Consider the following 8,018-nt stretch of genomic DNA (forward strand, 5'->3'; position numbering starts at 1 on the left):
GTATTGTTAAACCCACTGGTTCTCCATGGGAACAGTATTGTTAAACCCACTGGTTCTCCATGGGAACAGTATTGTTAAACCCACTGGTTCTCCATGGGAACAGTATTGTGGTTCTCCATGGGAACAGTAATGTGGTTCTCCATGGGAACAGTAATGTTAAACCCACTGGTTCTCCATGGGAACAGTATTGTTAAACCCACTGGTTGGTTCTCCATGGGAACAGTAATGTTAAACCCACTGGTTCTCCATGGGAACAGTATTGTGGTTCTCCATGGGAACAGTAATGTGGTTCTCCATGGGAACAGTATTGTTAAACCCACTGGTTCTCCATGGGAACAGTAATGTGGTTCTCCATGGGAACAGTAATGTGGTTCTCCATGGGAACAGTATTGTGGTTCTCCATGGGAACAGTATTGTGGTTCTCCATGGGAACAGTAATGTTAGAATTTTCCAGACTCCTCATCTGAGTAAACATTGTGTTGTAAGTATTGGTCCTTTTTGCTTAAGTAATATAATTTATATATTTAATTTCAAACAATATCAACAAGCTGGCCCTTTGGCATTTTGTATTTTAACTCTCAGCCTGTAGAATGGCTGCTTACTAAATATAAGTGCATGTTTGATTGATCACACTATAAGCAGCCTTGCTCTTCCGTTATAGCAGGGGTGTCAAACTCATTCCATGGAGGGCCTAGTGTGTGCTGTATTTTATTTTTTACGTTTCAATTAAGACCTAGACAACCAGGTGAGGGTTAATTAGTGACCTTAATTCATCAATTAAATACAAGGGAAGAGTGAAAACCTGCTGACACTTGGTCCTCTGTGCAATGAGTTTGACACGTGCCCTATATCCTCCACGATGCATCAATGATTTATATATACACTAGATGACTCCTCAAGGGGGCACTTTTTTGAAGCCACCGTGCCTCCATCTTGGCTTTCCCATACATTTAAAAAAATATATTTAACCATAGAAATGAATGTATTAATGTCTACAGTTGGTTATGCCACATGTATTCTAATTCAGACACCTTAATGCACACTGTTAAATCATGTGAACTAAACATAAAATTAAACAAATATATAAAACGATTCTCCTATAATTTTTTGAAAGTATTAATGTTACTGTCCCCACTAAAACAAAATTCCATTTAGGCATTAAAACATTTCATTGAAATACTGTAGATTTCCATTCATTCCAATGGAGTGAATGAGGAGTGACAATATGGCCGACCGACCGGAAGCTTCAAAGTCTCTCCTTGGGGCAAAACATAGCATCAGCAATCCAGGGTTTATGGACATCGTTGTGCTGCATGTTGTGATGTTCTAATTAAAGACGACTGGTCTTCATGTTTATGCATGTGCACACCTACACATGCCCCCCCCTCCACACACACACTCCTGATTCAACCTCTCTCTCTCACCCACACACACACACACACTCCTGATTCACACACTCCTGATTTAACCTCTCTCTCTCTCTCTCTCTCTCTCACCCACACACACACACACGTCTTCCGGGGAGCCTTATGCATGTAACACATCAACAATGAAAGGCATTTTGTTTACGAATGTGTATGAATGCATTAAATCCAGGGAGAGGACAATGCAAATGATTTCTATTTTCCTTTATGGTACTCTGAAGGGCATACAAACCATCATCTCACTGTGGATGGGGTAGGAGCTGGAGGAGCTCCACACTTCTGAACACACCACACACAAGTTCACTGTGCTTTAATACCATCAAGTACTGCTTTGCTGAACACAAGAGGAAGTCTGTAGTTGCAGAAGAGGCTGTCACTTTAAATGTGTTTTTATCATTAGCTATTTTGTGTCCACTGCACCTTAAATTGGGGAGAACGGGCTCGTGGTAATGTCTGGAGTGGAATCAGTGGAACGGTATCAAATACATCAAACACATGGTTTCCAGGTGTTTACCCTGTGTCCACTGCACCTTAAATTGGGGAGAACAGGCTCGTGGTAATGTCTGGAGTGGAATCAGTGGAACGGTATCAGAAACATCAAACAAATGTTTTCCAGGTGTTCTCCCCTCACCTCCACTGGTCCAGTGGTATTCTGCTAAAGGATGTATTCTACAGGATGAGGTCAAACTGGAACAACAAGCAGCTGTAATTATTAATTTTAAAAAAAAATCTAAGCTGGCATATAGAATTGTTTTAAAATGGTCAACCTATTAGCTATTTTGAATTTAAGGACCCCCCTTTAGGTATTAAAACCATATAAAATATGAAATTTAGACTTTACTACTGTAGCCCAAAGAAACACATTGAATAACACATTCCTAACTGGCAACAAAAAAAGAAACAAGGTTTTGAAGTGTTCTATATCTAAGAAATATATGAAAGCCCAGGAAAAAAAATATATATATATATATAGTTTTTCTTACACACATATGTAACTCCTTTGAGTTGTCACAAAACTACCTTCGAACTTCCATATATATCTTTTTTAAACCGGTCCCGATTACCTTCAGACGGGGGTGCCTTTACACTTGATGAGGGTCATGGAAAAACATAGAACACCGTCGTGTTCATGGGAGTCTCCCCTTTCCAATGAGTGGTCACAATAGTTTCTAGTTTGAACTGTTTGGAAGCTACAGACGTTTTTATGAGAAGAAAATAGATATCTCTAGCTTAAACAGATGGATTGTGATGGGGATTTCTTTATTATGTTACATAGATACATCGACTCTAGTGGGTTATGAACTTCTAACAAAACAACCTCTGGAGAAGAGAAGATTCTCCCAGCAGATGTATCTAATAGGAAAACAGTATACACACATGTAGTCAAACGTTTGGACACACCTACTCATTAATTTTTTTTTTTACTATTTTCTACATTGTATCATAATAGTGAAGACACCAAAACTATGAAATGACACATATGGAATCAAGTAGTTACCAATAAAGTGTTAAACAAATCTAAATATATTTTGTATTTAAGATTCTTCAAATAAGCCACCCTTCGCCTTGATGACAGCTTTGCACACTCTTGGCATTCTCTCAACCAGCTTCATGAGGTAGTCACCTGGAATGCATTTCAATTAACATGTGTGCCTTGTTAAAAGTTCATTTGTGGAATGTATTTACTTCTTAATGCATTTGAACCAATCAGTTGTGTTGTGACAAGATAAGGTGGTATACAGAAGATAGCGCTATTTGGAAAAGTCCAAGTCCCCACACAGACAGACAGACAGACATCCATCCATCCAAGCTGTGTGGACTCTTCCCTCCTCAACTAGTAATCACATCCTAGTTAATCGAATATGCAAACACTTTCTGTTCTGCCTGTATTGAGCCAGCCTGCATTCCCAAATGGCACCCTGTTTCCTACATAGTGCCCTACTTTTTGACCAGAGAATTATGGGCCATTTGGGAATCATCCCCAGTCTGTTTTGCTGACTAATCTCCCAGAGGCAGCAGCTCTTGCTGTGAACGTCACAAGTGCTTGAAGTAATTATAGAAAGATAATCATCAACTAACTACGATGATAAGACGTTTAAACAACAACAACACTGTTTAACTTCAAAGCACTAAAGCACATTAAATGGAAGGATATTATGGACTGAACAGCAAAACACTGAATAATGGAAACCCCCCAAAAAAAAAAAAGTCCTTCATCTATGTGCTGAGTTCAGTTTCAGGTTTATGGAAATATCATAAAACTGTATCATTAGTCATTATACTGGTAGTATAGTTCAGTTTCTTAGAATAGAAACAATTTTAGTAAGACCTGAATATAAGAAGTAATGGATTTCGAGTTTGATAAGAGTCTATAAGCACGATTAGCTTCTTCTTACTGCAAAAGTGGCATCTCTGGAGAATGACCTCTGGAGAATGACCTCTGGAGAATGATTACAAAGGTTCCTTAGAAACAGAGAGCTAAAGAGACTATGTTGATCAAAAGGAGATATCTCTTGAAGACCATATGAAGGGTTGTCCTCAATGATCTTGAAAATGCTGCAGTAATTAGTTTCTTAAGCAGTGATGAGAAGTGGAAAGCTCAGATGAGTAAAATGCCAGAGTCACTATGTGGGCCAGCTGCTGTTTTAATATTTTATTTTAACTAGTGAGTTAAGAACAAATTACTATTTACAATGTCGGCCTACTCGGGTCAAACCCAGATGACGCTGGCCAATTTTGCAGCCCTATTGGACTCCCAATTACAGCCGGTTGTGAAATGGCCTGGAATTGAACCAGGTTCTGTAGTGACGCCTCTAGCACTGAGCTGCAGTGTCTTAGACCACTGTGCCAATCGGGAGCCCAGTGGCTCTTTAAGACTCTTCACGACTGTCTTGGTGTGTTTGGACTATGATAGTTTGTTGGTGATATGGACACCAAGGAACTTGAAGCTCTCGACCTACTCCACTACAGCCCTGTCGATCAGAATGGGGGTGTGTTCGGCCCTCATTTTCCCGTAGTCCCTGATCATCTTGATCACGTTGAGGGAGAGGTTGTTGTCCTGGCACCACACTGCCAGATCTCTGACCTCCTCCCTACAGGCTGTCTCATCATGGTCTGTGATCACGTCTATCACTGTTGTGTCATCAGCAAACTTAATGATGGTGTTGTAGTCGTGCTTGGCCACGCGGTCATGGGTGAACAGTGAGTACAGGAGGGGACGGAGCACGCACCCCTGAGGGGTCCCGTTTTGAGGATCAGGGTGGCATATGTGTTGTCGCCTACCCTTGCAACCTGGGGGCGGCCCGTCAGGAAGTCGAGGACCCAGGTGCAGCTTAGTGATGAGCTTTGAAGGTAATATGGTGTTGAACGCTGAGCTGTAGTCAATAAACAGCATTATCACGTAGGTGTTACTCTTATCCAAGTGGGGAGTGCAATAGAGTTTACGTCATCTGTGGATCTGCTTGGGCAGTATGCGAATTCTGGGATGATGGTGTAGATGTGAGCAATGAACAGCCTTTTTAACCAGTTGCGACGAGCAAACCCGTATCCGGGATCGTAAAATGTTTTCCTATTCATGAAAATCACTAATGAAATGAAATAAATATATTCAAACACAAGCTTAGCTTTTGTTAACAACACTGTCATCTCAGATTTTCAAAATATGCGTTACAGCCAACGCTAGACAAGCATTTGTGTAAGTTTATCATGGCATAATGCTATGCTAGGCTCTGCTGGCAGCAGGCAACATTTTCACAAAAATAAGAAAAGCAACCAAATTAAATAATTTACCTTTGAAGAACTTTGGATGCTTTCACTCAGGAGACTCCCAGTTAGATTTCAAATGTTCCTTTTTTCCAAAAATATTATTTTTGTAGGCGAAATAGCTCCCGTTTGTTCATCATGCTTGCCTGAGAAATCGACCGAAAAATGCTACAACTACAACGCCAAACGTTTTTCCAAATTAGCTACATAATATCGACAGAAACACGGCAAACATTGTTTAGGATGCATCCTCAAGGTGTTTTTAACAAATATATTCGATAATATATCCGTCGAGGCAGTTGGTTTCTCATAAGAAGTTATTGGTAAAATGGCTACCTCAGTATTTTACGCAAGGTTTTCTGCGGGATACACCATGTGACCACATGCCATATATGGTCCCTTACAGCCATTCTTCAACGGAAATGCCTGAAAAGACGTCACAATGCTGTAGACACCTTGGGGAAAATGTGGAAAATGTAAGCTCATTCATAGCTCATTCACAGCCATATAAGGAGTCATTGGCATGAGGCGGTTTCAAAAAATGTGGCACTTCCTGGTTGGATTTTTATCTGGGTTTCGCCTGTAACATCAGTTCTGTGGCACTCACAGACAATATCTTTGCAGTTTTGGAAACGTCAGAGTGTCGTCTTTCCAAAGCTGTCAATTATATGCATAGTCGAGCATCTTTTCGTGATAAAATATCTTGTTTAAAATGGGAACGTTTTTCATCCAAGAATTAAAATAGCGCCCCCTAAATCCAACTGGTTAAAGCACTTCATGGCTACAGACGTGAGTGCTATGTGTCGCTATGTGTCGGTAGTCATTTAGGCAAGTTACCTTTGTGTTCTTGGGCACACGGACTATGGTGGTCTGCTTGAAACCTGTTGGTATTACAGACTTACTCTAACTTCCGCGACGCATATAAGGCCCTGCCCCGCCCCCCTTTCGGAAAAGCTGACCACGACTCCATTTTGTTGATCCCTGCCTACAGACAGAAACTAAAACAAGAAGCTCCCACGCTGAGGTCTGTCCAACGCTGGTCTGACCAAGCTGACTCCACACTCCAAGACTGCTTCCATCACGTGGACTGGGAGATGTTTCGTATTGCGTCAGACAACAACATTGACGAATACGCTGATTCGGTGTGCGAGTTCATTAGAACGTGCGTTGAAGATGTCGTTCCCATAGCAACGATTAAAACATTCCCTAACCAGAAACCGTGGATTGATGGCAGCATTCGTGTGAAACTGAAGGCGCGAACCACTGCTTTTAATCAGGGCAAGGTGTCTGGTAACATGACTGAATACAAACAGTGCAGCTATTCCCTCCACAAGGCTATCAAACAAGCTAAGCGCCAGTACAGAGACAAAGTAGAATCTCAATTCAACGGCTCAGACACAAGAGGCATGTGGCAGGGTCTACAGTCAATCACGGACTACAGGAAGAAACCCAGCCCAGTCACGGACCAGGATGTCTTGCTCCCAGGCAGACTAAATAACTTTTTGCCCGCTTTGAGGACAATACAGTGCCACTGACACGGCCTGCAATGAAAACATGCGGTCTCTCCTTCACTGCAGCCGAAGTGAGTAAGACATTTAAACGTGTTAACCCTCGCAAGGCTGCAGGCCCAGACGGCATCCCCAGCCGCGCCCTCAGATCATGCGCAGACCAGCTGGCCGGTGTGTTTACGGACATATTCAATCAATCCCTATACCAGTCTGCTGCTCCCACATGCTTCAAGAGGGCCACCATTGTTCCTGTTCCCAAGAAAGCTAAGGTAACTGAGCTAAACAACTACCGCCCCGTAGCACTCACATCCGTCATCATGAAGTGCTTTGAGAGACTAGTCAAGGACCATATCACCTCCACCCTACCTGACACCCTAGACCCACTCCAATTTGCTTACCGCCCAAATAGGTCCACAGACGATGCAATCTCAACCACACTGCACACTGCCCTAACCCACCTGGACAAGAGGAATACCTATGTGAGAATGCTGTTCATCGACTACAGCTCGGCATTCAACACCATAGTACCCTCCAAGCTCGTCATCAAGCTCGAGACCCTGGGTCTCGACCCCGCCCTGTGCAACTGGGTACTGGACTTCCTGACGGGCCGCCCCCAGGTGGTGAGGGTAGGCAACAACATCTCCTCCCCGCTGATCCTCAACACTGGGGCCCCACAAGGGTGCGTTCTGAGCCCTCTCCTGTACTCCCTGTTCACCCACGACTGCGTGGCCACGCACGCCTCCAACTCAATCATCAAGTTTGCGGACGACACAACAGTGGTAGGCTTGATTACCAACAACGATGAGACGGCCTACAGGGAGGAGGTGAGGGCCCTCGGAGTGTGGTGTCAGGAAAATAACCTCACACTCAACGTCAACAAAACTAAGGAGATGATTGTGGACTTCAGGAAACAGCAGAGGGAACACCCCCATCCACATCGATGGAACAGTAGTGGAGAGGGTAGCAAGTTTTAAGTTCCTCGGCATACACATCACAGACAAACTGAATTGGTCCACTCACACAGACAGCATCGTGAGGAAGGCGCAGCAGCGCCTCTTCAACCTCAGGAGGCTGAAGAAATTCGGCTTGTCACCAAAAGCACTCAAACTTCTACAGATGCACAATCGAGAGCATCCTGGCAGGCTGTATCACCGCCTGGTATGGCAACTGCACCGCCCTCAACCGTAAGGCTCTCCAGAGGGTAGTGAGGTCTGCACAACGCATCACCGGGGGCAAACTACCTGCCCTCCAGGACACCTACACCACCCGATGCTACAGGAAGGCCATAAAGATCATCAAGGACATCAACCACCCGAGCCACTGC

The sequence above is a fragment of the Oncorhynchus tshawytscha genome, linkage group LG07 (assembly GCF_018296145.1).
Source record: "Oncorhynchus tshawytscha isolate Ot180627B linkage group LG07, Otsh_v2.0, whole genome shotgun sequence".
In the NCBI taxonomy this organism is placed as follows: domain Eukaryota; kingdom Metazoa; phylum Chordata; class Actinopteri; order Salmoniformes; family Salmonidae; genus Oncorhynchus; species Oncorhynchus tshawytscha.